Genomic DNA, 8,565 nt, shown 5'->3' with positions numbered 1-8,565 from the left:
TGGCCAATTTGGCATCTACTGTGGTTTTTTGTACTAATCTGCAGTTTAGCTCATATTTAAGCAACACGCTAAATATTTTTGCAAATTTGATATTTATTAGGGATTTTTAAGGAATTTTACTACAACATTTTCTGAAATTTAGGTCAACTTCAGCACTCTTTATTAGTTCTTTAACAAATTTTCCAGCAAATTTAACATTTTGCAAATAACTTTTGCCTTTCCAGCAAATCCCTTCAGCAATCTAATTAAATGGCTTCACCATTGTCAGCATAAAGCTTCAACATATTCAGCGACTACTTTCACCAAAAACCATTCACACAACCATTGTTGCAGGTAATGCAGTGTTTCTAGTTTTTATCTGTTCCTGTTCTGAGAACAACAGTAAAAGACCATTTTAGATTTCTCATTTGTATATAGAGACAAATGTAAATAGTTTGCTTTGTTTGTGGATTCAGATCTTTCTGTCTCACATTTCTTCATCTCCTGCTGATCCCACATCAAAGCCCTGTGAAACGCACCACAGTGTCAGATCTTTAACAGAGCTTGACACCTTTCTTCTAGAATTAATGGTTGTACAGCTCTAAATTTAGCTGTGAGAAACAGTCTGTGAAGACATGACCTGAAGCTTTTATAGGCTTTGCTATCTCAGAAGAATTCAAGAGTGAGCCTGAGAAACCACATTCTCATCAGGCGAGCAGCAGAATACAAACTGCCCACAGAAATGAGCCAAACAAATGAAGGTGATTCGGCGTGGGTCGTCTGTGTGGCGGTACTTGGGACGTACTCTTCTGAAATCACAGAAACACTCTCAGCATGAGATTTTTTTTATTAGATCATATAAAGTAAACAGTCCAAGTGAGTGTTTTTGATAAACGCAATTTGCCGCTGCGCTCCTTTCCAGGCTGCATCTTGTGTTCAGCCTGTTGTGAGTTAATTTACCAGATCCACTGAAAAAACAGAGAAATCTAATGGAAAACACTTCCCTGGCATCCAAACTGCATACCAGTGGTTGTTGAAAGAATGGGAGCCCTTTAATGTGGTGATTGCATGGTTTCAATTTTAAATTTAGTTTCCGTAAAAAGAACACACTTTTCCGTTGGGCTGCTTTTTTTCTCCTGATATTTATCCTCATTTCCTTTGATTTGCTGCTTACATTATCAGCTTTTGTATTTTCCAAGGCACTTAAACTAAATCATCACTTATTTGATATGAGCTCTTCCTCAATTTGCCAACTTAACTTATGTAATGGAGGAAATAAGTGGTCTTCTCAAGTTTCAATGTGTCCATCCATACGTACATATATGTGTGCACGGTGTATGTAACGACATGGTCATTAAAGAAGTGCAGCTGAGGTTTCATAAATCCAGCAGCCTTTCATATGGTGAAGGGGTGTACTATTCTGGGCACACAAATGAAATCCTGGAGAAATCGAAGGCGTACCTGGAGAGGAGCACTTCCATCCTCCGTTTTATGGTCAGGGGCAAACAGGCAATTGGGATTTGGGCCTGAAAGTTCTGCAGAATTTCCTCATGATCATCACGTTTACTCCATGCACCTCAAGTTGGCAGCTTTTGTGTGACATGTTTGTTTTTTTTTTTAGTTACTTTGTTTTTTAAATTGTATAATTTTGTTAGATCTAACACCCTCAAATTTCCAAACCTTGTTCAGTTGAATACAGTTTTGACCACGTGGAAGATCAAAAACAGGTTCCAGAGCATTTTTGTGGGAAATCTAATGTGATTACTGATTGTAATAACAGAAGGAATTGGGACTTTTATTTACCTTTTGCACGGATTTCATTAAAGGCAAAGAGGTTTTGTGTTTACTGGAATAAAAGTGTGGAAGTCTTTAATCATTCAAATAAAAACTTCACAAACAATTCTGTTGTCAAAAAGACTATAAAAACTAGTATTTGAAAATTATAAGTTGTTTTAAAAACACATTAGTAATTATGCAGATGTTTGTGATCTGGATGGCCAAAGTTGTGTAGTGTTTTGCTCAAGATGCATGAAGAATAAGACCTGGTTGTCATCATTCTCCTTTTCAATGATGTGTTACATAGTTTCTGTTTCTTTTATTGTCTGTGTATGACCCTTTGTTATTGTGGATCATGGTGGCACATGAGAGAGAAATATATGAAATGAAACTATTCTGGAGGAACTTCAGTTTGTTCATATCAGAGTCAGCACAGACCTCTGTGGAATTCTGCAGTGAACCATACTTTTGGTATTCATAAACTTTATGGTTTTTGAAATATTGAGCAAAATAGGCCCCATAGGAAATGAATGAGAAACTCTTCAAATGTCAACATTTTAAGTAGATTAGCAGCAAGCTTTAAAATGTATTTATTATGTTTTCATATTTTCAAAAAAATCAAATTTTACATAATATTTTAGCAACATGCAACCATTTTTGGCTTATTTGTTATCTAATGGTGTTTTTTGCCTAATTTAAAGTTGATCGATTATTTCAGCAACAGGCTAACATTTTTGACTAATTTAGCATCTACTGAGGTTTTTATAGACTTCTTTAGAGTTTAGCAACAGGGTAACATTTTGAATAGTTTACTGAGAAATGTCCGTCTAATTTGGAGTTTAGCTGGTATTTAAGTAACAAGCTTGATTTTTTTTTTGTTTTGGCTAATTTGGCATCCACTAAGGTTTTCTGGGCTAAATTGGAGACCATGACAATGGACAACTTCCTGTTGACCTAAAATTAAAGAAATTTATTTTTAAATTATTCATACATTTTACACGGTGAAACACTTTTTTACCAAATCTAAAAAAGATCTGGACATAAACTTCTCATTTTGCCAGATACTGTGTCTTTTTTGGTATGGCACTTTTACTCAAGCATTTTGGAAAGATTTGTTTTATAACAATCCACTCATGTAAAGACTAAATTATTCTATGAGTATATTGTTTTTGGATATTTTTTTAAATATTTAATATAGAGAAAATCTACATAGTTAACTTATTTATACATTTGGCTAAATATTTCAATCATATATGTGAAAATATGCTAAAAAAATCTGTTTTTTTGTTTTTCAGAAAGAAACGATTCTGTAAATAAATGGTATTGAATCCCGCATTAACACAAAAGCTGTTAGAACCCCCCCCCCCCTCTTGTCATATGTCTGTTTACACGCCATCCCACTAGCTTACAGCCCCTCACATCCTCAATTTAACATTACAGGTGCCTAAAAAATAAAAAGACGAGCAATATTAGAGCAATCCAGCTGAGCAGCTTTGGTCCAGATTACAGCTCGGATGAGGAAAACTAAGACGTTCGTGGATCTAGTTGTGGATGCATCAGAATGGAGAGGAGCAGGGAGCTTGTGGCCCTCCCAGCATATTTTCTACATCACAAATATAATTACTTTCAGCCTATTTTTATTTTTCATCTACTCCTGAATAAGATTTGAATAAAGAAATATTCAGAAATGCTATTTTGAGCTTTATTTTCTTTCTATATGTCTTTGATCATCAGAAAAACAACACATCATGTTAGAAACACCAAGAAGGCAATTTTAATCAAATTTGTTCTTTAAATCAGATGCTGTCAATCGCTGCTTTTAAATAAAATGTCAAAGCTTCAGAAAAAAACAGTCACAAGTTGTCACTTTGAAGAACTGTGATGGATCTGCTCAGCATCTGGCTTCTCCTGTGCAATGAAATGAAATGAGTCCTGTTATTGTGTTTTCTTAGCCTTGTATTAAGATACACACACTTGAGCTCCCAGGCGCATATACACCTCAGCAGAAGGCCAAACATTACATTTCATTGTAATCACCGCCCGTGATCCAGATGATACGGACACACAGAGCAGTCTCTGGTGTTTTCTCTGGAGCAGGCTGAAGAGTTGTGGTGGACGGTCTAAATGTGAGTTATTGTTACTCCAGTGTATGTGCTGGAATATCGGGCGTATCAATTGCTTTTCGCCACAGGCCCTCTTGGCTGGGCCGCAAAAGCCTCCTCCAACACGCTGCCAGTAGACTCATTCTGCTCCACTTATTTTTAATACACGTATTACATGACTTCAGTCTCTCAAGATTTCAGAGGAGAGGAAATAGCAGATTGAATGTAAACAAGATTAGCTTTTCTACTGTGCCATTGCTGCTTCCATACTCAGCTCTACTGAACTTTGAGCAGGAAAAATGCTCCCAGCCACAACTTTGCATTTTCATTTCTGGAAATAGGAAAGCTACATCTGTAGTCTTTGGGTTCTGAAGTCAATCTCTTCAAGAATATTTTAACAATGAACAACAAAAATGCTTTGCTTTAATTTCAAGATAGAGCTGGACCCTGACTGCACTGGCGGTGCTCCCAGCATATGCTTCGTATCTCCTGTGTCCAGGAGTCAGTTGACGCTGGGCCTCGCTTCTCTTTGCTCCCTCACCCATCACAAACTAAATATAGCAGATTTTGTTGCTCTTTCAGAATATGCTCCACCTGCCAAAATACACAGGACCTGCTTTCTTAACCTCGCGCAGTGATCTGTGTATTTGGAGTGGAAACGCGGTGGAAGGAGCGGCCGCGATGCTGGACGAGGTTGGCCTACAGGCAAAGTAATGACACTGTCTGCATGAGTTTTTGGAAGCTGTGAAACCACAGCGAGGAGCGAGGAGCTCCCTCTTACCGCTTTGCTGTAATTCTGTGTTATTACTCAGGGAAACATTGATATTGATTGCTTCTGGAATATGGAGCTCACACAATATACTTAACTGACATCATGTCGGCTTCTTACACCCTGTCGTGTCTTGCCTTTGATAAAACTCCAGACTGAAGAGGAATTGCAACAACAATATTTCGTTTTAGAAATTTACCATCTGAGACATTAGAGTGGTAGAGGTCGTTTAGCTCAGAACTGCACAGACGTATTTTTCTTCACACGTTGCCTTACATAACTCATCTATCATTAGAGGAACCATGAAGTCATGAGTACGAAGGAGATGAAGGTTTATTTTCACATTTGTTTCTGTAGATATATAACGGAAAAATCCCTGGAAAAATATTATCGTGCTCAGATAAATGAGTGTTGGTTAAAACACAGTTGGTAATTAATGCATTCTGTATGTGGATAATCTTATGTCATTCCCACCCAAAGCAAAACTCCAACCAGTGATCCTGTGGAGTCACATGTTAAGCCAGGATGTCATGAAAATGGATCGCACCATTGTCAAGCATGTGGTAAGTGTATTGTGAAGTATTTGTAAAAATAATGTAAGTTTTACACACTTATGATGTGGGGATGCTGTCAAATGAGGTGAGTACTGAAAGTGCAGTAATGTTGCATGCACGGGGTGTGCAGGTGATACATAGGTGTCTGTAGGACGCCTGCAGGATGTCCACACAAACTACACTCTAATTGTCTATTTTCCTCATTTCTATCAGTCAGGCTGCATCATTGACATGAATAGAGATGGACAAAACAAGCCTGTTACCTCAGGTTCCAACAGAATTACTCAATTCAGTTGCCATTTTTCCACTATACAGATATCGTCTAATTTTGACATTTTGGGACCAGACGACGTTAGTAAGCAGTGATTGGTCCAAGAATGTGTTAATCAAACACTTCACACATTTCAATTCAATTCAGTTTTATTTATATAGCCCAAGATCACAAAATAATTGCCTTATTGTGGATAGAGCGCCGTCCAGCGGCTGCTGCCCACCACTGAGAGAATTTCCCCATTGTGGGAGTAATAAAGGATTTCTGATATTGGGCTTCATGCCGGTAATTGTACAGAGCCAAAAGGTCAGTCAAGTAATATAAACAATAGCTAATTGCTGAACTAAACAGACTAAATAAAACTGGTTATCCCTGTCTTAACACCGTCCTTCCCAGTAAGGAAAAACTCCTAAAAATCCTGATTCAGGAAAAAAAAAGAAAAAACCTCATAGGAGAGATCCCAGGATGGACAGACGATTTACCAGGACAATTAAAGCCGAATTAGCTCAGCTAACTCTACAGCTAATATTTGAATAGAGTTCAGTCAGATAGGACTGGGGAGTGGGTGGCGAGAAAGGGGTGGGGGTGTTATGGGCTGGTTTGGGGGGCTTTATTTTAATTTTAATTTAATTTAATTTTAAATTTTAACTGAGAGGCCAGCGGGCACCACATGCTCTTATTGAAGCATCTGATTGGCCAGTTTATTTTATTTTTATTTAACCATTATTTAACCAGAAAAAAAAAATCCCACAGAGATCCATTGATCTATTTTTCAAGAGAGTCCTGGTAAAGAGGCAAAAATTACACACACCCAATCCAGTTCACATGCTGTAAATTGTGTTCCATGGATTCTCTAAAGGAGAAGTTCTAACTAAAATGTTCAGATCATTAACATGTAAACATTGTTCTGCTTCTCCTGGAGGACGTTTCAGTTTGGACACTAGGGGGAGATTGCACTATAGAAGTACAACTTATTCCAGAAGAAGAAAGAATGAGTGACAAACTGTGTCTTAGACCACAAGTGGTTACTTTAAAAAATGTTTCCTTAAAAAGGTTTGGAAAATTCATGTCTGTGAGTTTATAAAGATGTTCATTTAGTCAGCAAAGTTTTTTTTTTTTTATGTCGAACGAGTGTTAGCATTAGCTGTCCTATGTGAATCTCCATTATACATTACTATCAAGCTGGGGGACTTTAGCTTTATGTGGAAGATCATTCTCTACTATGGATCAATCATTGATCTATCAAGCTTAGATCGATTGAAATCGATCAATAGATTTTATCGGCCCGACCCTAAATAGCACTGAAAGGAAATGTGCTGGGTTCAGAGGACACACCTGCATCTCACCTTCTTCACCCTTACGTCTTGCGTAAGTGTTCACTATGACTTAAAGCTCTAGTATTCCTAACTCTACAGGCTCACTAAACGGTTTAAACTCTGATATTTAGTGTGGGTCACCTGTACAGATTTGCCCATTTTTTACCCCCACATATTCCGTATCCAGCCATGAGGGCAGTTATGAATAGAACATCAAGTCAGGTGTTTTTGTTGTTCTAGCAGCAGCAAGAGACACAGTTCATGATGTCAGACCTCATCACTTTCTTGGATCTACAATCAGGAGAAAATGCCTGACAGAGTTTGAGAAATACGTTTAAGAAATTACTGGGCTGGTTCTTTCCAGATGCAGGACTTTTTTTTTGTTCTAAGTGCTGTAATCAGTCATCAGGGGTGCTGGTGCTCAGTGTCATTACAGCATGCAGGCCGACCAGTGAGATTCATCAATGCAGGAATGTGACTGCCTTCATAACAGCCTCACATCTCTAATGTCATCATGGCATCTGTTGCTTGTTCCTTGCCTGGCTGCCTGCATTGTGTTGTAATTCCTCACTGTTTTCACTGCTGAGTAAACGATGCATTTTTACAAGGGTCATTCATCATTGTGGTGCAGAAATTCTACTTTAGTTTTCTTCATTGAAAACTTTATCTATTATGGTAGCAGCAATAAATGAACATGATAAATCATATTTGAACTTCCACAGAGTCCAGACTCCATATTCTTAAGAAAAGCTGCTCTATTAAAGAGCCAGATCATCTTTTGATCTATTGTAAATCATTCCTAGATGTCTTTTACTATGTTGATGCCATTTTTAGCCAAAATCAAAAACCTGTCATTCTTTAGGACATGGCTCCTACAGAGCAACAGGAGTTCATTAGAATTTCCCCTCTGAGTTGTCGGCCCAGAACAACCCCGCGCCCATTTCTTGTCATCTGGCTGTTCACATGCTCTCCCCCTAGCTTACAGTCCCTCACACCTCCAAGCTAACATTAGCAGTGCAACAAAATGGTGAACATCATCTGAGCTATCCAGCTGTTCAGTTTAGATCCAGATTCCAGCTCAGACGAGGCAAACGAAGACGTTCATGGATCTATTGGTCTGTAAGTGGGTGTACTAGAATGTAGAAGAGCAGGGAGCTTGTGGCCTGGAAACCGTAGGTTGTAAGTCACTGCCACACGCTTTTCTCAACAGAATTATTTTGTCTGCTCTGATTCACAACAATTTCAATAAAGAAATACTCAGAAATGCAGTTTTAAGCTTATTTTTTTAATGCATGTCCTCCGTCATCAGAAAAAGAACATGTTAAAAACACCAAAAATGACATTTTCATGGGAGTGTCGCTGCATGAATGCAGTTTTTTCTCTTACCTGCCTGCTCAATCAAACGGGACAGTACTATACACATTGTTAATAAAAAACAATGATTGTGTGTATTACTCCCTCAAGGTAATGAGCCACCGATTTTCTTTATTGAGTTTGTCTTGGTTTGGTAGTTAAAGGGTTCAAAAGAGTACACAAGACTCATTTGCCATTATTTTATGTTTATTTATATATATTGTATTCTCTTTATTCAGATTTTCAGTTTTTTATACAAATATAACATAAATTGAAAACAAATGTGTTTTCTAAATGTAAAACTAAACAAAACAAACAAACCAACAAAATAAAACAAAAACACAAAATCATAATAAACATTAAATAGAGGACATCATATTTGACAGTCGGTATGAAGCTCAGTAAATATTCTTTCAGAATCTCAAAAAGGTGTATATGAAAGGTT

Source organism: Oryzias melastigma, linkage group LG16, assembly GCF_002922805.2.
Source record: "Oryzias melastigma strain HK-1 linkage group LG16, ASM292280v2, whole genome shotgun sequence".
In the NCBI taxonomy this organism is placed as follows: Eukaryota; Metazoa; Chordata; class Actinopteri; order Beloniformes; family Adrianichthyidae; genus Oryzias; species Oryzias melastigma.
Note: the sequence above shows the minus strand (reverse complement) of the source record.